This window comes from Macaca nemestrina, chromosome 1 (assembly GCF_043159975.1).
Source record: "Macaca nemestrina isolate mMacNem1 chromosome 1, mMacNem.hap1, whole genome shotgun sequence".
In the NCBI taxonomy this organism is placed as follows: Eukaryota; Metazoa; Chordata; class Mammalia; order Primates; family Cercopithecidae; genus Macaca; species Macaca nemestrina.
In genome coordinates, this window is record NC_092125.1 from 90324193 (window position 1) to 90351621 (window position 27429).

Consider the following 27429-nt stretch of genomic DNA (forward strand, 5'->3'; position numbering starts at 1 on the left):
CAGAGTTACAGCTTTCCCCTCAAGAAGCCTTTCGCTAAGACAGTTCTTCTGGAATTGGCAAAGTGATATTTGGAAGCCCATAGACGGCTATGGTGAAAAAGGAAATATCCCCAGATGAAATCTGGAAAGAAGCTTTCTGAGAAACTGCTTAATGTTCTGTTAATTCATCTCACCGAGTTACATCGGTATTTCCTGAATCTCTTTGCTAGCCTTATTTCTGTGGAATCTGAGAACAGATATTTCAGATCCCTTGGAAGACTATAGGGCCAAAGGAAATATCCTGCTATAACAAAGAGAAAGAAGCTTTCTGAGAAACTTCTTTGGGTTCTGTGAAATCATCTCATAGAGGTACAGCTTTCCCCTCAAGAAGCCTTTCGCTAAGACAGTTCTTGTGGAATTGGCAAAGTGATATTTGGAAGCCCTTAGAGGGCTATGGTGAAAAGGGAAATATCCTCAGGTGAAATCTGGAAAGAAGCTTTCTGAGAAACTGCTTAGTGTTCTGTTAATTTATCTCACAGAGTTACATCTGTATTTCGTGGATGTCTTTGCTAGCCTTATTTCTGTGGAATCTGAGAACAGATATTTCGGATCCCTCTGAAGACTATAGGGCCAAAGGAAATATCCTCCGATAACAAAGAGAAGGAAGCTTTCTGAGAAACTTCTTTGTGTTCTGTGAAATCATCTCACAGAGTTACAGCTTTCCCCTCAAGAAGCCTTTCGCTAAGACAGTTCTTGTGGAATTGGCAAAGTGATATTTGGAAGCCCTTAGAGGGCTATGGTGAAAAAGGAAATATCCTCTGATGAAATCTGGAAAGCAGCTTTCTGAGAAACTGCTTAGTGTTCTGTTAATTCATCTCACAGAGTTACATCTGTATTTCGTGGATCTCTTTGCTAGCCTTATTTCTGTGGAATCTGAGAACAGATATTTCGGATCCCTCTGAAGACTATAGGGCCAAAGGAAATATCCTCCGATAACAAAGAGAAAGAAGCTTTCTGAGAAACTTCTTTGTGTTCTGTGAAATCATCTCATAGAGTTACAGCTTTCCCCTCAAGAAGCCTTTCGCTAAGACAGTTCTTGTGGAATTGGCAAAGTGATATTTGGAAGCCCATAGAGGGCTATGGTGAAAAAGGAAATATCCTCAGATGAAATCTGGAAAGAAGCTTTCTGAGAAACTGGTGAGTGTTCTGTTAATTCATCTCACAGGGTTACATCTGTATTTCATGGATCTCTTTGCTAGCCTTATTTCTGTGGAATCTGAGAACAGATTTTTCGGATCCCTTCGAAGAGTATAGGGCCAAACGAAATATCCTCCGATAACAAAGAGAAAGAAGCTGTCTGAGAAACCTCTTTGTGTTCTGTGAAATCATCTCACAGATGTACAGCTTTCCCCTCAAGAAGCCTTTCGCTAAGACAGTTCTTGTGGAATTGGCAAAGTGATATTTGGAAGCCCATAGAGGGCTACGGTTAAAAAGGAAATATCCTCAGATGAAATCTGGAAAGAAGCTCTCTGAGAAACTGCTCTGTGATGTGTGACTTCCACTCACAGAGTTACATCTGTATTTCGTGGATCTCTTTGCTAGCCTTATCTCTGTGGAATCTGAGAACAGATATTTCGAATCCCTTTGAAGACTATAGGGCCAAAGGAAATATCCTCCGATAACAAAGAGAAAGAAGCTATCTGAGAAACTTCTTTGTGTTCTGTGAAATCATCTCACAGAGTTACATCTTACCCCTCAAGAAGCCTTTCGCTAAGACTGTTCTTGTGGAATTTGCAAAGTGATATTTGGAAGCCCATAGAGGGCTATGGTGATAAAGGAAGTATCCTCAGATGAAATCTGGAAAGAAGCTTTCTGAGAAACTGCTTAGTGTTCTGTTAATTCATCTCACAGAGTTACATCTGTATTTCGTGGATCTCTTTGCTAGCCTTATTTCTGTGGAATTTGAGAACAGATATTTCGGATCCCTTTGAAGACTATAGGGCCAAAGGAAATATCCTCCGATAACAAAGAGAAAGAAGCTGTCTGAGAAACTTCTTTGTGTTCTGTGAAATCATCTCACAGAGTTACAGCTTTCACCTCAAAAAGCCGCTCGCTAAGACAGTTCTTGTGGAATTGGCAAAGTGATATTTGGAAGCCCATAGAGGGCTATGGTGAAAAAGGAAATATCCTCAAATGAAATCTGGAAAGAAGCTTTCTGAGAAACTACTCTGTGATGTGTGACTTCCATTCACAGAGTTACATCTGTATTTCATGCATCTCTTTGCTAGCCTTATTTCTGTGGAATCTGAGAACAGATATTTCGGATCCCTTTGAAGACTATAGGGCCAAAGGAAATATCCTCCGATAACAAAGAGAAAGAAGCTTTCTGAGAAACTTCTTTGTGTTCTGTGAAATCATCTCTCAGAGTTACAGCTTTCCCCTCAAGAAGCCTTTCGCTAAGACAGTTCTTGTGGAATTGGCAAAGTGATATTTGGAAGCCCATAGAGGGCTATGGTGAAAAAGGAAATATCCTCAGATGAAATCTGGAAAGAAGCTTTCTGAGAAACTGCTTAATGTTCTGTTAATTCATCTCACAGAGTTACATCGGTATTTCCTGAATCTCTTTGCTAGCCTTATTTCTGTGGAATCTGAGAACAGATATTTCAGATCCCTTTGAAGACTATAGGGCCAAAGGAAATATCCTGCTATAACAAAGAGAAAGAAGCTTTCTGAGAAACTTCTTTGGGTTCTGTGAAATCATCTCATAGAGGTACAGCTTTCCCCTCAAGAAGCCTTTCGCTAAGACAGTTCTTGTGGAATTGGCAAAGTGATATTTGGAAGCCCTTAGAGGGCTATGGTGAAAAGGGAAATATCCTCAGGTGAAATCTGGAAAGAAGCTTTCTGAGAAACTGCTTAGTGTTCTGTTAATTTATCTCACAGAGTTACATCTGTATTTCGTGGATGTCTTTGCTAGCCTTATTTCTGTGGAATCTGAGAACAGATATTTCGGATCCCTCTGAAGACTATAGGGCCAAAGGAAATATCCTCCGATAACAAAGAGAAAGAAGCTTTCTGAGAAACTTCTTTGTGTTCTGTGAAATCATCTCATAGAGTTACAGCTTTCCCCTCAAGAAGCCTTTCGCTAAGACAGTTCTTGTGGAATTGGCAAAGTGATATTTGGAAGCCCATAGAGGGCTATGGTGAAAAAGGAAATATCCTCAGATGAAATCTGGAAAGAAGCTTTCTGAGAAACTGGTGAGTGTTCTGTTAATTCATCTCACAGGGTTACATCTGTATTTCATGGATCTCTTTGCTAGCCTTATTTCTGTGGAATCTGAGAACAGATTTTTCGGATCCCTTCGAAGACTATAGGGCCAAACGAAATATCCTCCGATAACAAAGAGAAAGAAGCTGTCTGAGAAACTTCTTTGTGTTCTGTGAAATCATCTCACAGATTTACAGCTTTCCCCTCAAGAAGCCTTTCGCTAAGACAGTTCTTGTGGAATTGGCAAAGTGATATTTGGAAGCCCATAGAGGGCTACGGTTAAAAAGGAAATATCCTCAGATGAAATCTGGAAAGAAGCTTTCTGAGAAACTGCTCTGTGATGTGTGACTTCCACTCACAGAGTTACATCTGTATTTCGTGGATCTCTTTGCTAGCCTATTTCTGTGGAATCTGAGAACAGATATTTCGGATCCCTTTGAAGACTATAGGGCCTAAGGAAATATCCTCCGATTACAAAGAGAAAGAAGCTTTCTGAGAAACTTCTTTGTGTTCTGTGAAATCATCTCACAGAGTTACATCTTACCCCTCAAGAAGCCTTTCGTTAAGACTGTTCTTGTGGAATTGGCAAAGTGATATTTGGAAGCCCATAGAGGGCTATGGTGATAAAGGAAGTATCCTCAGATGAAATCTGGAAAGAAGCTTTCTGAGAAACTGCTTAGTGTTCTGTTAATTCATGTCACAGAGTTACATCTGTATTTCGTGGATCTCTTTGCTAGCCTTATTTCTGTGGAATCTGAGAACAGATATTTCAGATCCCTTTGAAGACTATAGGGCCAGAGGAAATATCCTCCGATAACAAAGAGAAAGAAGCTTTCTGAGAAACTTCTTTGTGTTCTGTGAAATCATCTCACAGAGTTACAGCTTTCCCCTCAAGAAGCCTTTCGCTAAGACAGTTCTTGTGGAATTGGCAAAGTGATATTTGGAAGCCCATAGAGGGCTATGGTGAAAAAGGAAATATCCTCAGATGAAAAATGGGAAGTAGCTTTGTGAGAAAATGCTTAGAGTTCTGTGAATTCATCTCACAGCGTTACATCTGTATTTCGTGGATCTCTTGCTAGCCTTATTTCTGTGGAATATGAGAACAGATATTTCGGATCCCTTTGAAGACTATAGGGCCAAAGGAAATATCCTCCGAAAACAAATAGAAAGAAGCTTTCTGAGAAACTTCTTTGTGTTCTGTGAAATCATCTCACAGAGTTACAGCTTTCCCCTCAAGAAGCCTTTCGCTAAGACAGTTCTTGTGGAATTGGCAAAGTGATATTTGGAAGCCCTTAGAGGGCTATGGTGAAAAAGGAAATATCCTCTGATGAAATCTGGAAAGCAGCTTTCTGAGAAACTGCTTAGTGTTCTGTTAATTCATCTCACAGAGTTACATCTATATTTCGTGGATCTCTTTGCTAGCCTTATTTCTGTGGAATTTGAGAACAGATATTTCGGATCCCTTTGAAGACTATAGGGCCAAAGGAAATATCCTCCGATAACAAAGAGAAAGAAGCTGTCTGAGAAACTTCTTTGTGTTCTGTGAAATCATCTCACAGAGTTACAGCTTTCCCCTCAAAAAGCCGCTCGCTAAGACAGTTCTTGTGGAATTGGCAAAGTGATATTTGGATGCCCATAGAGGGCTATGGTGAAAAAGGAAATATACTCAGATGAAATCTGGAAAGAAGCTTTCTGAGAAACTACTCTGTGATGTGTGACTTCCATTCACAGAGTTACATCTGTATTTCATGGATCTCTTTGCTAGCCTTATTTCTGTGGAATCTGAGAACAGATATTTCGGATCCCTTTGAAGACTATAGGGCCAAAGGAAATATCCTCCGATAACAAAGAGAAAGAAGCTTTCTGAGAAACTTCTTTGTGTTCTGTGAAATCATCTCTCAGAGTTACAGCTTTCCCCTCAAGAAGCCTTTCGCTAAGACAGTTCTTGTGGAATTGGCAAAGTGATATTTGGAAGCCCATAGAGGGCTATGGTGAAAAAGGAAATATCCTCAGATGAAATCTGGAAAGAAGCTTTCTGAGAAACTGCTTAATGTTCTGTTAATTCATCTCACAGAGTTACATCGGTATTTCCTGAATCTCTTTGCTAGCCTTATTTCTGTGGAATCTGAGAACAGATATTTCAGATCCCTTTGAAGACTATAGGGCCAAAGGAAATATCCTGCAATAACAAAGAGAAAGAAGCTTTCTGAGAAACTTCTTTGGGTTCTGTGAAATCATCTCATAGAGGTACAGCTTTCCCCTCAAGAAGCCTTTCGCTAAGACAGTTCTTGTGGAATTGGCAAAGTGATATTTGGAAGCCCTTAGAGGGCTATGGTGAAAAGGGAAATATCCTCAGGTGAAATCTGGAAAGAAGCTTTCTGAGAAACTGCTTAGTGTTCTGTTAATTTATCTCACAGAGTTACATCTGTATTTCGTGGATGTCTTTGCTAGCCTTATTTCTGTGGAATCTGAGAACAGATATTTCGGATCCCTCTGAAGACTACAGGGCCAAAGGAAATATCCTCCGATAACAAAGAGAAAGAAGCTTTCTGAGAAACTTCTTTGTGTTCTGTGAAATCATCTCATAGAGTTACAGCTTTCCCCTCAAGAAGCCTTTCGCTAAGACAGTTCTTGTGGAATTGGCAAAGTGATATTTGGAAGCCCATAGAGGGCTATGGTGAAAAAGGAAATATCCTCAGATGAAATCTGGAAAGAAGCTTTCTGAGAAACTGGTGAGTGTTCTCTTAATTCATCTCACAGGGTTACATCTGTATTTCATGGATCTCTTTGCAAGCCTTATTTCTGTGGAATCTGAGAACAGATTTTTCGGATCCCTTCGAAGACTGTAGGGCCAAACGAAATATCCTCCGATAACAAAGAGAAAGAAGCTGTCTGAGAAACTTCTTTGTGTTCTGTGAAATCATCTCACAGATTTACAGCTTTCCCCTCAAGAAGCCTTTCGCTAAGACAGTTCTTGTGGAATTGGCAAAGTGATATTTGGAAGCCCATAGAGGGCTACGGTTAAAAAGAAAATATCCTCAGATGAAATCTGGAAAGAAGCTTTCTGAGAAACTGCTTAGTGTTCTGTTAATTCATCTCACAGAGTTACATCTGTATTTCGTGGATCTCTTTGCTAGCCTTATTTCTGTGGAATCTGAGAACAGATATTTCGGATCCCTTTGAAGGCTATAGGGCCAAAGGAAATATCCTCCGATAACAAAGAGAAAGAAGCTTTCTGAGAAACTTCTTTGTGTTCTGTGAAATCATCTCACAGAGTTACAGCTTTCCCCTCAAAAAGCTGCTCGCTAAGACAGTTCTTGTGGAATTGGCAAAGTGATATTTGGAAGCCCATAGAGGGCTATGGTGAAAAAGGAAATATCCTCAGATGAAATCTGGAAAGAAGCTTTCTGCGAAACTACTCTGTGATGTGTGACTTCCATTCACAGAGTTACATCTGTATTTCATGGATCTCTTTGCCAGCCTTATTTCTGTGGAATCTGAGAACAGATATTTCGGATCCCTTTGAAGACTATAGGGCCAAAGGAAATATCCTCCGATAACAAAGAGAAAGAAGCTTTCTGAGAAACTTCTTTGTGTTCTGTGAAATCATCTCTCAGAGTTACAGCTTTCCCCTCAAGAAGCCTTTCGCTAAGACAGTTCTTGTGGAATTGGCAAAGTGATATTTGGAAGCCCATAGAGGGCTATGGTGAAAAAGGAAATATCCTCAGATGAAATCTGGAAAGAAGCTTTCTGAGAAACTGCTTAGTGTTCTGCTAATTCACCTCACAGAGTTACATCTGTATTTCGTGGATCTCTTTGCTAGCCTTATTTCTGTGGAATCTGAGAACAGATATTTCGGATCCCTTTGAAGACCATAGGGCCAAAGGAAATATCCTCCGATAAAAAAGAGAAAGAAGCTTTCTGAGACACTTCTTTGTGTCCTGTGAAACTATCTCACAGAGTTACAGCTTTCCCCTCAAGAAGCCTTTCGCTAAGACAGTTCTTGTGGAATTGGCAAAGTGATATTTGGAAGCCCATAGAGGCCTATGGTAAAAAAGGAAATATCCTCAGATGAAATCTGGAAAGAAGCTTTCTGAGAAACTGCTTAGTGTTCTGTTAATTCATCTCACAGAATTACATGTGTATTTCACGGATCTCTTTGCTAGCCTTATTTCTGTGGAATCTGAGAACAGATATTTCGGATCCCATTGAAGGCTATAGGGCCAAAGGAACTATCCTCCGATAACAAAGAGAAAGAAGCTTTCTGAGAAACTTCTTTGTGTTCTGTGAAATCATCTCACAGAGTTACAGCTTTCCCCTCAAGAAGCCTTTCGCTAAGACAGTTCTTGTGGAATTGGCAAAGTGATATTTGGAAGCCCCTAGAGGGCTATGGTGAAAAAGGAAATATCCTCAGATGAAATCTGGAAAGAAGCTTTCTGAGAAACTGCTCTGTGATGTTTGACTTCCACTCACAGAGTTACATCTGTATTTCTTGGATCTCTTTGCTGGCCTTATTTCTGTGGAATCTGAGAACAGATATTTCGGATCCCTTTGAAGACTATAGTGCCAAAGGAAATATCCTCCGATAACAAAGAGAAAGAAGCTTTCTGAGAAACTTTTTTCTGTTCTGTGAAATCAGCTCACAGAGTTACAGCTTTCCCCTCAAGAAGCCTTTCACTAAGACAGTTCTTGTGGAATTGGCAAAGTGATATTTGGAAGCAAATAGAGGGCTATGGTGAAAAAGGAAATATCCTCAGATGAAATCTGGAAAGAAGCTTTCTGAGAAACTGCTTAGTGTTCTGTTAATTCATCTCACACAGTTACATCTGTATTTCGTGGATCTCTTTGCTAGCCTTATTTCTGTGGAATCTGACAACAGATATTTCGGATCCCTTTGAAGACTATAGGGCCAAAGGAACTATCCTCCGATAACAAAGAGAAAGAAGCTTTCTGAGAAACTTCTTTGTGTTCTGTGAAATCATCTCACAGAGTTACAGCTTTCCCCTCAAGAAGCCTTTCGCTAAGACAGTTCTTGTGGAATTGGCAAAGTGATATTTGGAAGCCCATAGAGGGCTATGGTGAAAAAGGACGTATCCTCAGATGAAATCTGGAAAGAAGCTTTCTGAGAAACTGCTTAGTGTTCTGTTAATTCATCTCACAGAGTTACATCTGTATTTCGTGGATCTCTTTGCTAGCCTTATTTCTGTGGAATTTGAGAACAGATATTTCGGATCCCTTTGAAGACTATAGGGCCAAAGGAAATATCCTCCGATAACAAAGAGAAAGAAGCTGTCTGAGAAACTTCTTTGTGTTCTGTGAAATCATCTCACAGAGTTACAGCTTTCCCCTCAAAAAGCCGCTCGCTAAGACAGTTCTTGTGGAATTGGCAAAGTGATATTTGGAAGCCCATAGAGGGCTATGGTGAAAAAGGAAATATCCTCAAATGAAATCTGGAAAGAAGCTTTCTGAGAAACTACTCTGTGATGTGTGACTTCCATTCACAGAGTTACATCTGTATTTCATGCATCTCTTTGCTAGCCTTATTTCTGTGGAATCTGAGAACAGATATTTCGGATCCCTTTGAAGACTATAGGGCCAAAGGAAATATCCTCCGATAACAAAGAGAAAGAAGCTTTATGAGAAACTTCTTTGTGTTCTGTGAAATCATCTCTCAGAGTTACAGCTTTCCCCTCAAGAAGCCTTTCGCTAAGACATTTCTTGTGGAATTGGCAAAGTGATATTTGGAAGCCCATAGAGGGCTATGGTGAAAAAGGAAATATCCTCAGATGAAATCTGGAAAGAAGCTTTCTGAGAAACTGCTTAATGTTCTGTTAATTCATCTCACAGAGTTACATCGGTATTTCCTGAATCTCTTTGCAGGCCTTTTTTCTGTGGAATCTGAGAACAGATATTTCAGATCCCTTTGAAGACTATAGGGCCAAAGGAAATATCCTGCTATAACAAAGAGAAAGAAGCTTTCTGAGAAACTTCTTTGTGTTCTGTGAAATCATCTCATAGAGTTACAGCTTTTCCCTCAAGAAGCCTTTCGCTAAGACAGTTCTTGTGGAATTGGCAAAGTGATATTTGGAAGCCCATAGAGGGCTATGGTGAAAAAGGAAATATCCTCAGATGAAATCTGGAAAGAAGCTTTCTGAGAAACTGGTGAGTGTTCTGTTAATTCATCTCACAGGGTTACATCTGTATTTCATGGATCTCTTTGCTAGCCTTATTTCTGTGGAATCTGAGAACAGATTTTTCGGATCCCTTCGAAGACTATAGGGCCAAAGGAAATATCCTCCGAAAACAAATAGAAAGAAGCTGTCTGAGAAACTTCTTTGTGTTCTGTGAAATCATCTCACAGAGTTACAGCTTTCCCCTCAAGAAGCCTTTCGCTAAGACAGTTCTTGTGGAATTGGCAAAGTGATATTTGGAAGCCCATAGAGGGCTATGGTGAAAAAGGAAATATCCTCAGATGAAAAATGGGAAGTAGCTTTGTGAGAAAATGCTTAGAGTTCTGTGAATTCATCTCACAGCGTTACATCTGTATTTCGTGGATCTCTTGCTAGCCTTATTTCTGTGGAATATGAGAACAGATATTTCGGATCCCTTTGAAGACTATAGGGCCAAAGGAAATATCCTCCGAAAACAAATAGAAAGAAGCTTTCTGAGAAACTTCTTTGTGTTCTGTGAAATCATCTCACAGAGTTACAGCTTTCCCCTCAAGAAGCCTTTCGCTAAGACAGTTCTTGTGGAATTGGCAAAGTGATATTTGGAAGCCCTTAGAGGGCTATGGTGAAAAAGGAAATATCCTCTGATGAAATCTGGAAAGCAGCTTTCTGAGAAACTGCTTAGTGTTCTGTTAATTCATCTCACAGAGTTACATCTGTATTTCGTGGATCTCTTTGCTAGCCTTATTTCTGTGGAATCTGAGAACAGATATTTCGGATCCCTTTGAAGACTATAGGGCCAAAGGAAATATACTCCGATAACAAAGAGAAGGAAGCTTTCTGAGAAACTTCTTTGTGATCTGTGAAATCATCTCACAGAGTTACAGCTTTCCCCTCAAGAAGCCTTTCGCTAAGACAGTTCTTCTGGAATTGGCAAAGTGATATTTGGAAGCCCATAGACGGCTATGGTGAAAAAGGAAATATCCCCAGATGAAATCTGGAAAGAAGCTTTCTGAGAAACTGCTTAATGTTCTGTTAATTCATCTCACCGAGTTACATCGGTATTTCCTGAATCTCTTTGCTAGCCTTATTTCTGTGGAATCTGAGAACAGATATTTCAGATCCCTTGGAAGACTATAGGGCCAAAGGAAATATCCTGCTATAACAAAGAGAAAGAAGCTTTCTGAGAAACTTCTTTGGGTTCTGTGAAATCATCTCATAGAGGTACAGCTTTCCCCTCAAGAAGCCTTTCGCTAAGACAGTTCTTGTGGAATTGGCAAAGTGATATTTGGAAGCCCTTAGAGGGCTATGGTGAAAAGGGAAATATCCTCAGGTGAAATCTGGAAAGAAGCTTTCTGAGAAACTGCTTAGTGTTCTGTTAATTTATCTCACAGAGTTACATCTGTATTTCGTGGATGTCTTTGCTAGCCTTATTTCTGTGGAATCTGAGAACAGATATTTCGGATCCCTCTGAAGACTATAGGGCCAAAGGAAATATCCTCCGATAACAAAGAGAAGGAAGCTTTCTGAGAAACTTCTTTGTGTTCTGTGAAATCATCTCACAGAGTTACAGCTTTCCCCTCAAGAAGCCTTTCGCTAAGACAGTTCTTGTGGAATTGGCAAAGTGATATTTGGAAGCCCTTAGAGGGCTATGGTGAAAAAGGAAATATCCTCTGATGAAATCTGGAAAGCAGCTTTCTGAGAAACTGCTTAGTGTTCTGTTAATTCATCTCACAGAGTTACATCTGTATTTCGTGGATCTCTTTGCTAGCCTTATTTCTGTGGAATCTGAGAACAGATATTTCGGATCCCTCTGAAGACTATAGGGCCAAAGGAAATATCCTCCGATAACAAAGAGAAAGAAGCTTTCTGAGAAACTTCTTTGTGTTCTGTGAAATCATCTCATAGAGTTACAGCTTTCCCCTCAAGAAGCCTTTCGCTAAGACAGTTCTTGTGGAATTGGCAAAGTGATATTTGGAAGCCCATAGAGGGCTATGGTGAAAAAGGAAATATCCTCAGATGAAATCTGGAAAGAAGCTTTCTGAGAAACTGGTGAGTGTTCTGTTAATTCATCTCACAGGGTTACATCTGTATTTCATGGATCTCTTTGCTAGCCTTATTTCTGTGGAATCTGAGAACAGATTTTTCGGATCCCTTCGAAGAGTATAGGGCCAAACGAAATATCCTCCGATAACAAAGAGAAAGAAGCTGTCTGAGAAACCTCTTTGTGTTCTGTGAAATCATCTCACAGATGTACAGCTTTCCCCTCAAGAAGCCTTTCGCTAAGACAGTTCTTGTGGAATTGGCAAAGTGATATTTGGAAGCCCATAGAGGGCTACGGTTAAAAAGGAAATATCCTCAGATGAAATCTGGAAAGAAGCTCTCTGAGAAACTGCTCTGTGATGTGTGACTTCCACTCACAGAGTTACATCTGTATTTCGTGGATCTCTTTGCTAGCCTTATCTCTGTGGAATCTGAGAACAGATATTTCGAATCCCTTTGAAGACTATAGGGCCAAAGGAAATATCCTCCGATAACAAAGAGAAAGAAGCTATCTGAGAAACTTCTTTGTGTTCTGTGAAATCATCTCACAGAGTTACATCTTACCCCTCAAGAAGCCTTTCGCTAAGACTGTTCTTGTGGAATTTGCAAAGTGATATTTGGAAGCCCATAGAGGGCTATGGTGATAAAGGAAGTATCCTCAGATGAAATCTGGAAAGAAGCTTTCTGAGAAACTGCTTAGTGTTCTGTTAATTCATCTCACAGAGTTACATCTGTATTTCGTGGATCTCTTTGCTAGCCTTATTTCTGTGGAATTTGAGAACAGATATTTCGGATCCCTTTGAAGACTATAGGGCCAAAGGAAATATCCTCCGATAACAAAGAGAAAGAAGCTGTCTGAGAAACTTCTTTGTGTTCTGTGAAATCATCTCACAGAGTTACAGCTTTCACCTCAAAAAGCCGCTCGCTAAGACAGTTCTTGTGGAATTGGCAAAGTGATATTTGGAAGCCCATAGAGGGCTATGGTGAAAAAGGAAATATCCTCAAATGAAATCTGGAAAGAAGCTTTCTGAGAAACTACTCTGTGATGTGTGACTTCCATTCACAGAGTTACATCTGTATTTCATGCATCTCTTTGCTAGCCTTATTTCTGTGGAATCTGAGAACAGATATTTCGGATCCCTTTGAAGACTATAGGGCCAAAGGAAATATCCTCCGATAACAAAGAGAAAGAAGCTTTCTGAGAAACTTCTTTGTGTTCTGTGAAATCATCTCTCAGAGTTACAGCTTTCCCCTCAAGAAGCCTTTCGCTAAGACAGTTCTTGTGGAATTGGCAAAGTGATATTTGGAAGCCCATAGAGGGCTATGGTGAAAAAGGAAATATCCTCAGATGAAATCTGGAAAGAAGCTTTCTGAGAAACTGCTTAATGTTCTGTTAATTCATCTCACAGAGTTACATCGGTATTTCCTGAATCTCTTTGCTAGCCTTATTTCTGTGGAATCTGAGAACAGATATTTCAGATCCCTTTGAAGACTATAGGGCCAAAGGAAATATCCTGCTATAACAAAGAGAAAGAAGCTTTCTGAGAAACTTCTTTGGGTTCTGTGAAATCATCTCATAGAGGTACAGCTTTCCCCTCAAGAAGCCTTTCGCTAAGACAGTTCTTGTGGAATTGGCAAAGTGATATTTGGAAGCCCTTAGAGGGCTATGGTGAAAAGGGAAATATCCTCAGGTGAAATCTGGAAAGAAGCTTTCTGAGAAACTGCTTAGTGTTCTGTTAATTTATCTCACAGAGTTACATCTGTATTTCGTGGATGTCTTTGCTAGCCTTATTTCTGTGGAATCTGAGAACAGATATTTCGGATCCCTCTGAAGACTATAGGGCCAAAGGAAATATCCTCCGATAACAAAGAGAAAGAAGCTTTCTGAGAAACTTCTTTGTGTTCTGTGAAATCATCTCATAGAGTTACAGCTTTCCCCTCAAGAAGCCTTTCGCTAAGACAGTTCTTGTGGAATTGGCAAAGTGATATTTGGAAGCCCATAGAGGGCTATGGTGAAAAAGGAAATATCCTCAGATGAAATCTGGAAAGAAGCTTTCTGAGAAACTGGTGAGTGTTCTGTTAATTCATCTCACAGGGTTACATCTGTATTTCATGGATCTCTTTGCTAGCCTTATTTCTGTGGAATCTGAGAACAGATTTTTCGGATCCCTTCGAAGACTATAGGGCCAAACGAAATATCCTCCGATAACAAAGAGAAAGAAGCTGTCTGAGAAACTTCTTTGTGTTCTGTGAAATCATCTCACAGATTTACAGCTTTCCCCTCAAGAAGCCTTTCGCTAAGACAGTTCTTGTGGAATTGGCAAAGTGATATTTGGAAGCCCATAGAGGGCTACGGTTAAAAAGGAAATATCCTCAGATGAAATCTGGAAAGAAGCTTTCTGAGAAACTGCTCTGTGATGTGTGACTTCCACTCACAGAGTTACATCTGTATTTCGTGGATCTCTTTGCTAGCCTATTTCTGTGGAATCTGAGAACAGATATTTCGGATCCCTTTGAAGACTATAGGGCCTAAGGAAATATCCTCCGATTACAAAGAGAAAGAAGCTTTCTGAGAAACTTCTTTGTGTTCTGTGAAATCATCTCACAGAGTTACATCTTACCCCTCAAGAAGCCTTTCGTTAAGACTGTTCTTGTGGAATTGGCAAAGTGATATTTGGAAGCCCATAGAGGGCTATGGTGATAAAGGAAGTATCCTCAGATGAAATCTGGAAAGAAGCTTTCTGAGAAACTGCTTAGTGTTCTGTTAATTCATGTCACAGAGTTACATCTGTATTTCGTGGATCTCTTTGCTAGCCTTATTTCTGTGGAATCTGAGAACAGATATTTCAGATCCCTTTGAAGACTATAGGGCCAGAGGAAATATCCTCCGATAACAAAGAGAAAGAAGCTTTCTGAGAAACTTCTTTGTGTTCTGTGAAATCATCTCACAGAGTTACAGCTTTCCCCTCAAGAAGCCTTTCGCTAAGACAGTTCTTGTGGAATTGGCAAAGTGATATTTGGAAGCCCATAGAGGGCTATGGTGAAAAAGGAAATATCCTCAGATGAAAAATGGGAAGTAGCTTTGTGAGAAAATGCTTAGAGTTCTGTGAATTCATCTCACAGCGTTACATCTGTATTTCGTGGATCTCTTGCTAGCCTTATTTCTGTGGAATATGAGAACAGATATTTCGGATCCCTTTGAAGACTATAGGGCCAAAGGAAATATCCTCCGAAAACAAATAGAAAGAAGCTTTCTGAGAAACTTCTTTGTGTTCTGTGAAATCATCTCACAGAGTTACAGCTTTCCCCTCAAGAAGCCTTTCGCTAAGACAGTTCTTGTGGAATTGGCAAAGTGATATTTGGAAGCCCTTAGAGGGCTATGGTGAAAAAGGAAATATCCTCTGATGAAATCTGGAAAGCAGCTTTCTGAGAAACTGCTTAGTGTTCTGTTAATTCATCTCACAGAGTTACATCTATATTTCGTGGATCTCTTTGCTAGCCTTATTTCTGTGGAATTTGAGAACAGATATTTCGGATCCCTTTGAAGACTATAGGGCCAAAGGAAATATCCTCCGATAACAAAGAGAAAGAAGCTGTCTGAGAAACTTCTTTGTGTTCTGTGAAATCATCTCACAGAGTTACAGCTTTCCCCTCAAAAAGCCGCTCGCTAAGACAGTTCTTGTGGAATTGGCAAAGTGATATTTGGATGCCCATAGAGGGCTATGGTGAAAAAGGAAATATACTCAGATGAAATCTGGAAAGAAGCTTTCTGAGAAACTACTCTGTGATGTGTGACTTCCATTCACAGAGTTACATCTGTATTTCATGGATCTCTTTGCTAGCCTTATTTCTGTGGAATCTGAGAACAGATATTTCGGATCCCTTTGAAGACTATAGGGCCAAAGGAAATATCCTCCGATAACAAAGAGAAAGAAGCTTTCTGAGAAACTTCTTTGTGTTCTGTGAAATCATCTCTCAGAGTTACAGCTTTCCCCTCAAGAAGCCTTTCGCTAAGACAGTTCTTGTGGAATTGGCAAAGTGATATTTGGAAGCCCATAGAGGGCTATGGTGAAAAAGGAAATATCCTCAGATGAAATCTGGAAAGAAGCTTTCTGAGAAACTGCTTAATGTTCTGTTAATTCATCTCACAGAGTTACATCGGTATTTCCTGAATCTCTTTGCTAGCCTTATTTCTGTGGAATCTGAGAACAGATATTTCAGATCCCTTTGAAGACTATAGGGCCAAAGGAAATATCCTGCAATAACAAAGAGAAAGAAGCTTTCTGAGAAACTTCTTTGGGTTCTGTGAAATCATCTCATAGAGGTACAGCTTTCCCCTCAAGAAGCCTTTCGCTAAGACAGTTCTTGTGGAATTGGCAAAGTGATATTTGGAAGCCCTTAGAGGGCTATGGTGAAAAGGGAAATATCCTCAGGTGAAATCTGGAAAGAAGCTTTCTGAGAAACTGCTTAGTGTTCTGTTAATTTATCTCACAGAGTTACATCTGTATTTCGTGGATGTCTTTGCTAGCCTTATTTCTGTGGAATCTGAGAACAGATATTTCGGATCCCTCTGAAGACTACAGGGCCAAAGGAAATATCCTCCGATAACAAAGAGAAAGAAGCTTTCTGAGAAACTTCTTTGTGTTCTGTGAAATCATCTCATAGAGTTACAGCTTTCCCCTCAAGAAGCCTTTCGCTAAGACAGTTCTTGTGGAATTGGCAAAGTGATATTTGGAAGCCCATAGAGGGCTATGGTGAAAAAGGAAATATCCTCAGATGAAATCTGGAAAGAAGCTTTCTGAGAAACTGGTGAGTGTTCTCTTAATTCATCTCACAGGGTTACATCTGTATTTCATGGATCTCTTTGCAAGCCTTATTTCTGTGGAATCTGAGAACAGATTTTTCGGATCCCTTCGAAGACTGTAGGGCCAAACGAAATATCCTCCGATAACAAAGAGAAAGAAGCTGTCTGAGAAACTTCTTTGTGTTCTGTGAAATCATCTCACAGATTTACAGCTTTCCCCTCAAGAAGCCTTTCGCTAAGACAGTTCTTGTGGAATTGGCAAAGTGATATTTGGAAGCCCATAGAGGGCTACGGTTAAAAAGAAAATATCCTCAGATGAAATCTGGAAAGAAGCTTTCTGAGAAACTGCTTAGTGTTCTGTTAATTCATCTCACAGAGTTACATCTGTATTTCGTGGATCTCTTTGCTAGCCTTATTTCTGTGGAATCTGAGAACAGATATTTCGGATCCCTTTGAAGGCTATAGGGCCAAAGGAAATATCCTCCGATAACAAAGAGAAAGAAGCTTTCTGAGAAACTTCTTTGTGTTCTGTGAAATCATCTCACAGAGTTACAGCTTTCCCCTCAAAAAGCTGCTCGCTAAGACAGTTCTTGTGGAATTGGCAAAGTGATATTTGGAAGCCCATAGAGGGCTATGGTGAAAAAGGAAATATCCTCAGATGAAATCTGGAAAGAAGCTTTCTGCGAAACTACTCTGTGATGTGTGACTTCCATTCACAGAGTTACATCTGTATTTCATGGATCTCTTTGCCAGCCTTATTTCTGTGGAATCTGAGAACAGATATTTCGGATCCCTTTGAAGACTATAGGGCCAAAGGAAATATCCTCCGATAACAAAGAGAAAGAAGCTTTCTGAGAAACTTCTTTGTGTTCTGTGAAATCATCTCTCAGAGTTACAGCTTTCCCCTCAAGAAGCCTTTCGCTAAGACAGTTCTTGTGGAATTGGCAAAGTGATATTTGGAAGCCCATAGAGGGCTATGGTGAAAAAGGAAATATCCTCAGATGAAATCTGGAAAGAAGCTTTCTGAGAAACTGCTTAGTGTTCTGCTAATTCACCTCACAGAGTTACATCTGTATTTCGTGGATCTCTTTGCTAGCCTTATTTCTGTGGAATCTGAGAACAGATATTTCGGATCCCTTTGAAGACCATAGGGCCAAAGGAAATATCCTCCGATAAAAAAGAGAAAGAAGCTTTCTGAGACACTTCTTTGTGTCCTGTGAAACTATCTCACAGAGTTACAGCTTTCCCCTCAAGAAGCCTTTCGCTAAGACAGTTCTTGTGGAATTGGCAAAGTGATATTTGGAAGCCCATAGAGGCCTATGGTAAAAAAGGAAATATCCTCAGATGAAATCTGGAAAGAAGCTTTCTGAGAAACTGCTTAGTGTTCTGTTAATTCATCTCACAGAATTACATGTGTATTTCACGGATCTCTTTGCTAGCCTTATTTCTGTGGAATCTGAGAACAGATATTTCGGATCCCATTGAAGGCTATAGGGCCAAAGGAACTATCCTCCGATAACAAAGAGAAAGAAGCTTTCTGAGAAACTTCTTTGTGTTCTGTGAAATCATCTCACAGAGTTACAGCTTTCCCCTCAAGAAGCCTTTCGCTAAGACAGTTCTTGTGGAATTGGCAAAGTGATATTTGGAAGCCCCTAGAGGGCTATGGTGAAAAAGGAAATATCCTCAGATGAAATCTGGAAAGAAGCTTTCTGAGAAACTGCTCTGTGATGTTTGACTTCCACTCACAGAGTTACATCTGTATTTCTTGGATCTCTTTGCTGGCCTTATTTCTGTGGAATCTGAGAACAGATATTTCGGATCCCTTTGAAGACTATAGTGCCAAAGGAAATATCCTCCGATAACAAAGAGAAAGAAGCTTTCTGAGAAACTTTTTTCTGTTCTGTGAAATCAGCTCACAGAGTTACAGCTTTCCCCTCAAGAAGCCTTTCACTAAGACAGTTCTTGTGGAATTGGCAAAGTGATATTTGGAAGCAAATAGAGGGCTATGGTGAAAAAGGAAATATCCTCAGATGAAATCTGGAAAGAAGCTTTCTGAGAAACTGCTTAGTGTTCTGTTAATTCATCTCACACAGTTACATCTGTATTTCGTGGATCTCTTTGCTAGCCTTATTTCTGTGGAATCTGACAACAGATATTTCGGATCCCTTTGAAGACTATAGGGCCAAAGGAACTATCCTCCGATAACAAAGAGAAAGAAGCTTTCTGAGAAACTTCTTTGTGTTCTGTGAAATCATCTCACAGAGTTACAGCTTTCCCCTCAAGAAGCCTTTCGCTAAGACAGTTCTTGTGGAATTGGCAAAGTGATATTTGGAAGCCCATAGAGGGCTATGGTGAAAAAGGACGTATCCTCAGATGAAATCTGGAAAGAAGCTTTCTGAGAAACTGCTTAGTGTTCTGTTAATTCATCTCACAGAGTTACATCTGTATTTCGTGGATCTCTTTGCTAGCCTTATTTCTGTGGAATTTGAGAACAGATATTTCGGATCCCTTTGAAGACTATAGGGCCAAAGGAAATATCCTCCGATAACAAAGAGAAAGAAGCTGTCTGAGAAACTTCTTTGTGTTCTGTGAAATCATCTCACAGAGTTACAGCTTTCCCCTCAAAAAGCCGCTCGCTAAGACAGTTCTTGTGGAATTGGCAAAGTGATATTTGGAAGCCCATAGAGGGCTATGGTGAAAAAGGAAATATCCTCAAATGAAATCTGGAAAGAAGCTTTCTGAGAAACTACTCTGTGATGTGTGACTTCCATTCACAGAGTTACATCTGTATTTCATGCATCTCTTTGCTAGCCTTATTTCTGTGGAATCTGAGAACAGATATTTCGGATCCCTTTGAAGACTATAGGGCCAAAGGAAATATCCTCCGATAACAAAGAGAAAGAAGCTTTATGAGAAACTTCTTTGTGTTCTGTGAAATCATCTCTCAGAGTTACAGCTTTCCCCTCAAGAAGCCTTTCGCTAAGACATTTCTTGTGGAATTGGCAAAGTGATATTTGGAAGCCCATAGAGGGCTATGGTGAAAAAGGAAATATCCTCAGATGAAATCTGGAAAGAAGCTTTCTGAGAAACTGCTTAATGTTCTGTTAATTCATCTCACAGAGTTACATCGGTATTTCCTGAATCTCTTTGCAGGCCTTTTTTCTGTGGAATCTGAGAACAGATATTTCAGATCCCTTTGAAGACTATAGGGCCAAAGGAAATATCCTGCTATAACAAAGAGAAAGAAGCTTTCTGAGAAACTTCTTTGGGTTCTGTGAAATCATCTCATAGAGGTACAGCTTTCCCCTCAAGAAACCTTTCGCTAAGACAGTTCTTGTGGAATTGGCAAAGTGATATTTGGAAGCCCTTAGAGGGCTATGGTGAAAAGGGAAATATCCTCAGGTGAAATATGGAAAGAAGCTTTCTGAGAAACTGCTTAGTGTTCTGTTAATTTATCTCACAGAGTTACATCTGTATTTCGTGGATGTCTTTGCTAGCCTTATTTCTGTGGAATCTGAGAACAGATATTTCGGATCCCTCTGAAGACTATAGAGCCAAAGGAAATATCCTCTGATAACAAAGAGAAAGAAGCTTTCTGAGAAACTTCTTTGTGTTCTGTGAAATCATCTCATAGAGTTACAGCTTTCCCCTCAAGAAGCCTTTCGCTAAGACAGTTCTTGTGGAATTGGCAAAGTGATATTTGGAAGCCCATAGAGGGCTATGGTGAAAAAGGAAATATCCTCAGATGAAATCTGGAAAGAAGCTTTCTGAGAAACTGGTGAGTGTTCTGTTAATTCATCTCACAGGGTTACATCTGTATTTCATGGATCTCTTTGCTAGCCTTATTTCTGTGGAATCTGAGAACAGATTTTTCGGATCCCTTCGAACACTATAGGGCCAAACGAAATATCCTCCGATAACAAAGAGAAAGAAGCTGTCTGAGAAACTTCTTTGTGTTCTGTGAAATCATCTCACAGATTTACAGCTTTCCCCTCAAGAAGCCTTTCGCTAAGACAGTTCTTGTGGAATTGGCAAAGTGATATTTGGAAGCCCATAGAGGGCTACGGTTAAAAAGGAAATATCCTCAGATGAAATCTGGAAAGAAGCTTTCTGAGAAACTGCTCTGTGATGTGTGACTTCCACTCACAGAGTTACATCTGTATTTCGTGGATCTCTTTGCTAGCCTATTTCTGTGGAATCTGAGAACAGATATTTCGGATCCCTTTGAAGACTATAGGGCCTAAGGAAATATCCTCCGATTACAAAGAGAAAGAAGCTTTCTGAGAAACTTCTTTGTGTTCTGTGAAATCATCTCACAGAGTTACATCTTACCCCTCAAGAAGCCTTTCGCTAAGACTGTTCTTGTGGAATTGGCAAAGTGATATTTGGAAGCCCATAGAGGGCTATGGTGATAAAGGAAGTATCCTCAGATGAAATCTGGAAAGAAGCTTTCTGAGAAACTGCTTAGTGTTCTGTTAATTCATGTCACAGAGTTACATCTGTATTTCGTGGATCTCTTTGCTAGCCTTATTTCTGTGGAATCTGAGAACAGATATTTCAGATCCCTTTGAAGACTACAGGGCCAGAGGAAATATCCTCCGATAACAAAGAGAAAGAAGCTTTCTGAGAAACGTCTTTGTGTTCTGTGAAATCATCTCACAGAGTTACAGCTTTCCCCTCAAGAAGCCTTTCGCTAAGACAGTTCTTGTGGAATTGGCAAAGTGATATTTGGAAGCCCATAGAGGGCTATGGTGAAAAAGGAAATATCCTCAGATGAAAAATGGGAAGTAGCTTTGTGAGAAAATGCTTAGAGTTCTGTGAATTCATCTCACAGCGTTACATCTGTATTTCGTGGATCTCTTGCTAGCCTTATTTCTGTGGAATATGAGAACAGATATTTCGGATCCCTTTGAAGACTATAGGGCCAAAGGAAATATCCTCCGAAAACAAATAGAAAGAAGCTTTCTGAGAAACTTCTTTGTGTTCTGTGAAATCATCTCACAGAGTTACAGCTTTCCCCTCAAGAAGCCTTTCGCTAAGACAGTTCTTGTGGAATTGGCAAAGTGATATTTGGAAGCCCTTAGAGGGCTATGGTGAAAAAGGAAATATCCTCTGATGAAATCTGGAAAGCAGCTTTCTGAGAAACTGCTTAGTGTTCTGTTAATTCATCTCACAGAGTTACATCTGTATTTCGTGGATCTCTTTGCTAGCCTTATTTCTGTGGAATTTGAGAACAGATATTTCGGATCCCTTTGAAGACTATAGGGCCAAAGGAAATATCCTCCGATAACAAAGAGAAAGAAGCTGTCTGAGAAACTTCTTTGTGTTCTGTGAAATCATCTCACAGAGTTACAGCTTTCCCCTCAAAAAGCCGCTCGCTAAGACAGTTCTTGTGGAATTGGCAAAGTGATATTTGGATGCCCATAGAGGGCTATGGTGAAAAAGGAAATATCCTCTGATGAAATCTGGAAAGAAGCTTTCTGAGAAACTACTCTGTGATGTGTGACTTCCATTCACAGAGTTACATCTGTATTTCATGGATCTCTTTGCTAGCCTTATTTCTGTGGAATCTGAGAACAGATATTTCGGATCCCTTTGAAGACTATAGGGCCAAAGGAAATATCCTCCGATAACAAAGAGAAAGAAGCTTTCTGAGAAACTTCTTTGTGTTCTGTGAAATCATCTCTCAGAGTTACAGCTTTCCCCTCAAGAAGCCTTTCGCTAAGACAGTTCTTGTGGAATTGGCAAAGTGATATTTGGAAGCCCATAGAGGGCTATGGTGAAAAAGGAAATATCCTCAGATGAAATCTGGAAAGAAGCTTTCTGAGAAACTGCTTAATGTTCTGTTAATTCATCTGACAGAGTTACATCGGTATTTCCTGAATCTCTTTGCTAGCCTTATTTCTGTGGAATCTGAGAACAGATATTTCAGATCCCTTTGAAGACTATAGGGCCAAAGGAAATATCCTGCAATAACAAAGAGAAAGAAGCTTTCTGAGAAACTTCTTTGGGTTCTGTGAAATCATCTCATAGAGGTACAGCTTTCCCCTCAAGAAGCCTTTCGCTAAGACAGTTCTTGTGGAATTGGCAAAGTGATATTTGGAAGCCCTTAGAGGGCTATGGTGAAAAGGGAAATATCCTCAGGTGAAATCTGGAAAGAAGCTTTCTGAGAAACTGCTTAGTGTTCTGTTAATTTATCTCACAGAGTTACATCTGTATTTCGTGGATGTCTTTGCTAGCCTTATTTCTGTGGAATCTGAGAACAGATATTTCGGATCCCTCTGAAGACTACAGGGCCAAAGGAAATATCCTCCGATAACAAAGAGAAAGAAGCTTTCTGAGAAACTTCTTTGTGTTCTGTGAAATCATCTCATAGAGTTACAGCTTTCCCCTCAAGAAGCCTTTCGCTAAGACAGTTCTTGTGGAATTGGCAAAGTGATATTTGGAAGCCCATAGAGGGCTATGGTGAAAAAGGAAATATCCTCAGATGAAATCTGGAAAGAAGCTTTCTGAGAAACTGGTGAGTGTTCTCTTAATTCATCTCACAGGGTTACATCTGTATTTCATGGATCTCTTTGCTAGCCTTATTTCTGTGGAATCTGAGAACAGATTTTTCGGATCCCTTCGAAGACTATAGGGCCAAACGAAATATCCTCCGATAACAAAGAGAAAGAAGCTGTCTGAGAAACTTCTTTGTGTTCTGTGAAATCATCTCACAGAGTTACAGCTTTCCCCTCAAGAAGCCTTTCGCTAAGACAGTTCTTGTGGAATTGGCAAAGTGATATTTGGAAGCCCATAGAGGGCTACGGTTAAAAAGAAAATATCCTCAGATGAAATCTGGAAAGAAGCTTTCTGAGAAACTGCTCTGTGATGTGTGACTTCCACTCACACAGTTACATCTGTATTTCGTGGATCTCTTGGCTAGCCTTATCTCTGTGGAATCTGAGAACAGATATTTCGAATCCCTTTGAAGACTATAGGGCCAAAGGAAATATCCTCCGATAACAAAGAGAAAGAAGCTATCTGAGAAACTTCTTTGTGTTCTGTGAAATCATCTCACAGAGTTACATCTTACCCCTCAAGAAGCCTTTCGCTAAGACTGTTCTTGTGGAATTGGCAAAGTGATATTTGGAAGCCCATAGAGGGCTATGGTGATAAAGGAAGTATCCTCAGATGAAATCTGGAAAGAAGCTTTCTGAGAAACTGCTTAGTGTTCTGTTAATTCATGTCACAGAGTTACATCTGTATTTCGTGGATCTCTTTGCTAGCCTTATTTCTGTGGAATCTGAGAACAGATATTTCAGATCCCTTTGAAGACTATAGGGCCAGAGGAAATATCCTCCGATAACAAAGAGAAAGAAGCTTTCTGAGAAACTTCTTTGTGTTCTGTGAAATCATCTCACAGAGTTACAGCTTTCCCTTCAAGAAGCCTTTCGCTAAGACAGTTCTTGTGGAATTGGCAAAGTGATATTTGGAAGCCCTTAGAGGGCTATGGTGAAAAAGGAAATATCCTCTGATGAAATCTGGAAAGAAGCTTTCTGAGAAACTGCTTAGTGTTCTGTTAATTCATCTCACAGAGTTACATCTGTATTTCGTGGATCTCTTTGCTAGCCTTATTTCTGTGGAATTTGAGAACAGATATTTCGGATCCCTTTGAAGACTATAGGGCCAAAGGAAATATCCTCCGATAACAAAGAGAAAGAAGCTGTCTGAGAAACTTCTTTGTGTTCTGTGAAATCATCTCACAGAGTTACAGCTTTCCCCTCAAAAAGCTCCTCGCTAAGACAGTTCTTGTGGAATTGGCAAAGTGATATTTGGAAGCCCATAGAGGGCTATGGTGAAAAAGGAAATATCCTCAGATGAAATCTGGAAAGAAGCTTTCTGAGAAACTACTCTGTGATGTGTGACTTCCATTCACAGAGTTACATCTGTATTTCATGGATCTCTTTGCTAGCCTTATTTCTGTGGAATCTGAGAACAGATATTTCGGATCCCTTTGAAGACTATAGGGCCAAAGGAAATATCCTCCGATAACAAAGAGAAAGAAGCTTTCTGAGAAACTTCTTTGTGTTCTGTGAAATCATCTCTCAGAGTTACAGCTTTCCCCTCAAGAAGCCTTTCGCTAAGACAGTTCTTGTGGAATTGGCAAAGTGATATTTGGAAGCCCATAGAGGGCTATGGTGAAAAAGGAAATATCCTCAGATGAAATCTGGAAAGAAGCTTTCTGAGAAACTGCTCTGTGATGTTTGACTTCCACTCACAGAGTTACATCTGTATTTCTTGGATCTCTTTGCTGGCCTTATTTCTGTGGAATCTGAGAACAGATATTTCGGATCCCTTTGAAGACTATAGTGCCAAAGGAAATATCCTCCGATAACAAAGAGAAAGAAGCTTTCTGAGAAACTTTTTTCTGTTCTGTGAAATCAGCTCACAGAGTTACAGCTTTCCCCTCAAGAAGCCTTTCACTAAGACAGTTCTTGTGGAATTGGCAAAGTGATATTTGGAAGCCAATAGAGGGCTATGGTGAAAGAGGAAATATCCTCAGATGAAATCTGGAAAGAAGCTTTCTGAGAAACTGCTTAGTGTTCTGTTAATTCATCTCACACAGTTACATCTGTATTTCGTGGATCTCTTTGCTAGCCTTATTTCTGTGGAATCTGACAACAGATATTTCGGATCCCTTTGAAGACTATAGGGCCAAAGGAACTATCCTCCGATAACAAAGAGAAAGAAGCTTTCTGAGAAACTTCTTTGTGTTCTGTGAAATCATCTCACAGAGTTACAGCTTTCCCCTCAAGAAGCCTTTCGCTAAGACAGTTCTTGTGGAATTGCCAAAGTGATATTTGGAAGCCCATAGAGGGCTATGGTGAAAAAGGACGTATCCTCAGATGAAATCTGGAAAGAAGCTTTCTGAGAAACTGCTTAGTGCTCTGCTAATTCACCTCACAGAGTTACATCTGTATTTCGTGGATCTCTTTGCTATCCTTATTTCTGTGGAATCTGAGAACAGATATTTCGGATCCCTTTGAAGACTATAGGGCCAAAGGAAATATCCTCCGATAACAAAGAGAAAGAAGCTTTCTGAGAAACTTCTTTGTGTTCTGTGAAATCATCTCACAGAGTTACAGCTTTCCCCTCAAAAGCCTTTCGCTAAGACAGTTCTTGTGGAAGAGGCAAAGTGATATTTGGAAGCCCATAGAGGGCTATGGTGAAAAAGGAAATATCCTCAGATGAAATCTGGATAGAAGCTTTCTGAGAAAGTTCTCTGTGATGTGTGACTTCCACTCACAGAGTTACATCAGTATTTCGTGGATCTCTTTGCTAGCCTTATTTCTGTGGAATCTGAGAACAGATATTTCGGATTCCTTCGAAGACTATAGGGCCAAAGGAACTATCCTCCGATAACAAAGAGAAAGAAGCTTTCTGAGAAACTTCTTTGTGTTCTGTGAAATCATCTCACAGAGTTACAGCTTTCCCCTCAAGAAGCCTTTCGCTAAGAGAGTTCTTGTGGAATTGGCAAAGTGATATTTGGAAGCCCATAGAGGGCTAAGGTGAAAGAGGAAATATCCTCAGATGAAATCTGGAAAGAAGCTTTCTGAGAAACTGCTCTGTGATGTGTGACTTCCACTCACAGAGTTACATCTGTATTTCGTGGATCTCTTTGCTAGCCTTATTTCTGTGGATCTGAGAACAGATATTTCGGATTCCTTTGAAGACTATAGGGCCAAAGGAAATATCCTCCGATAACAAAGAGAAAGAAGCTGTCTGAGAAACTTCTTTGTGTTCTGTGAAATCATCTCACAGAGTTACAGCTTTCCCCTCAAGAAGCCTTTCGCTAAGACAGTTCTTGTGGAATTGGCAGAGTGATATTTGGAAGCCCATAGAGGGCTATGGTGATAAAGGAAGTATCCTCAGATGAAATCTGGAAAGAAGCTTTCTGAGAAACTGCTTAGTGTTCTGTTAATTCATCTCACAGAGTTACATCTGTATTTCGTGGATCTCTTTGCTAGCCTTATTTCTGTGGAATCTGAGAACAGATATTTCGGATCCCTTTGAAGACTATAGGGCCAAAGGAAATATCCTCCGATAACAAAGAGAAAGAAGCTTTCTGAGAAACTTCTTTGTGTTCTGTGAAATCATCTCACAGAGTTACAGCTTTCCCCTCAAGAAGCCTTTCGCTAAGACAGTTCTTGTGGAATTGGCAAAGTGATATTTGGAAGCCCATAGAGGGCTATGGTGAAAAAGGACGTATCCTCAGATGAAATCTGGAAAGAAGCTTTCTGAGAAACTGCTTAGTGCTCTGCTAATTCACCTCACAGAGTTACATCTGTATTTCGTGGATCTCTTTGCTATCCTTATTTCTGTGGAATCTGAGAACAGATATTTCGGATCCCTTTGAAGACTATAGGGCCAAAGGAAATATCCTCCGATAACAAAGAGAAAGAAGCTTTCTGAGAAACTTCTTTGTGTTCTGTGAAATCATCTCACAGAGTTACAGCTTTCCCCTCAAAAGCCTTTCGCTAAGACAGTTCTTGTGGAACAGGCAAAGTGATATTTGGAAGCCCATAGAGGGCTATGGTGAAAAAGGAAATATCCTCAGATGAAATCTGGAAAGAAGCTTTCTGAGAAAGTTCTCTGTGATGTGTGACTTCCACTCACAGAGTTACATCAGTATTTCGTGGATCTCTTTGCTAGCCTTATTTCTGTGGAATCTGAGAACAGATATTTCGGATTCCTTCGAAGACTATAGGGCCAAAGGAACTATCCTCCGATAACAAAGAGAAAGAAGCTTTCTGAGAAACTTCTTTGTGTTCTGTGAAATCATCTCACAGAGTTACAGCTTTCCCCTCAAAAAGCCGCTCGCTAAGAGAGTTCTTGTGGAATTGGCAAAGTGATATTTGGAAGCCCATAGAGGGCTAAGGTGAAAGAGGAAATATCCTCAGATGAAATCTGGAAAGAAGCTTTCTGAGAAACTGCTCTGTGATGTGTGACTTCCACTCACAGAGTTACATCTGTATTTCGTGTATCTCTTTGCTAGCCTTATTTCTGTGGATCTGAGAACAGATATTTCGGATCCCTTTGAAGACTATAGGGCCAAAGGAAATATCCTCCGATAACAAAGAGAAAGAAGCTGTCTGAGAAACTTCTTTGTGTTCTGTGAAATCATCTCA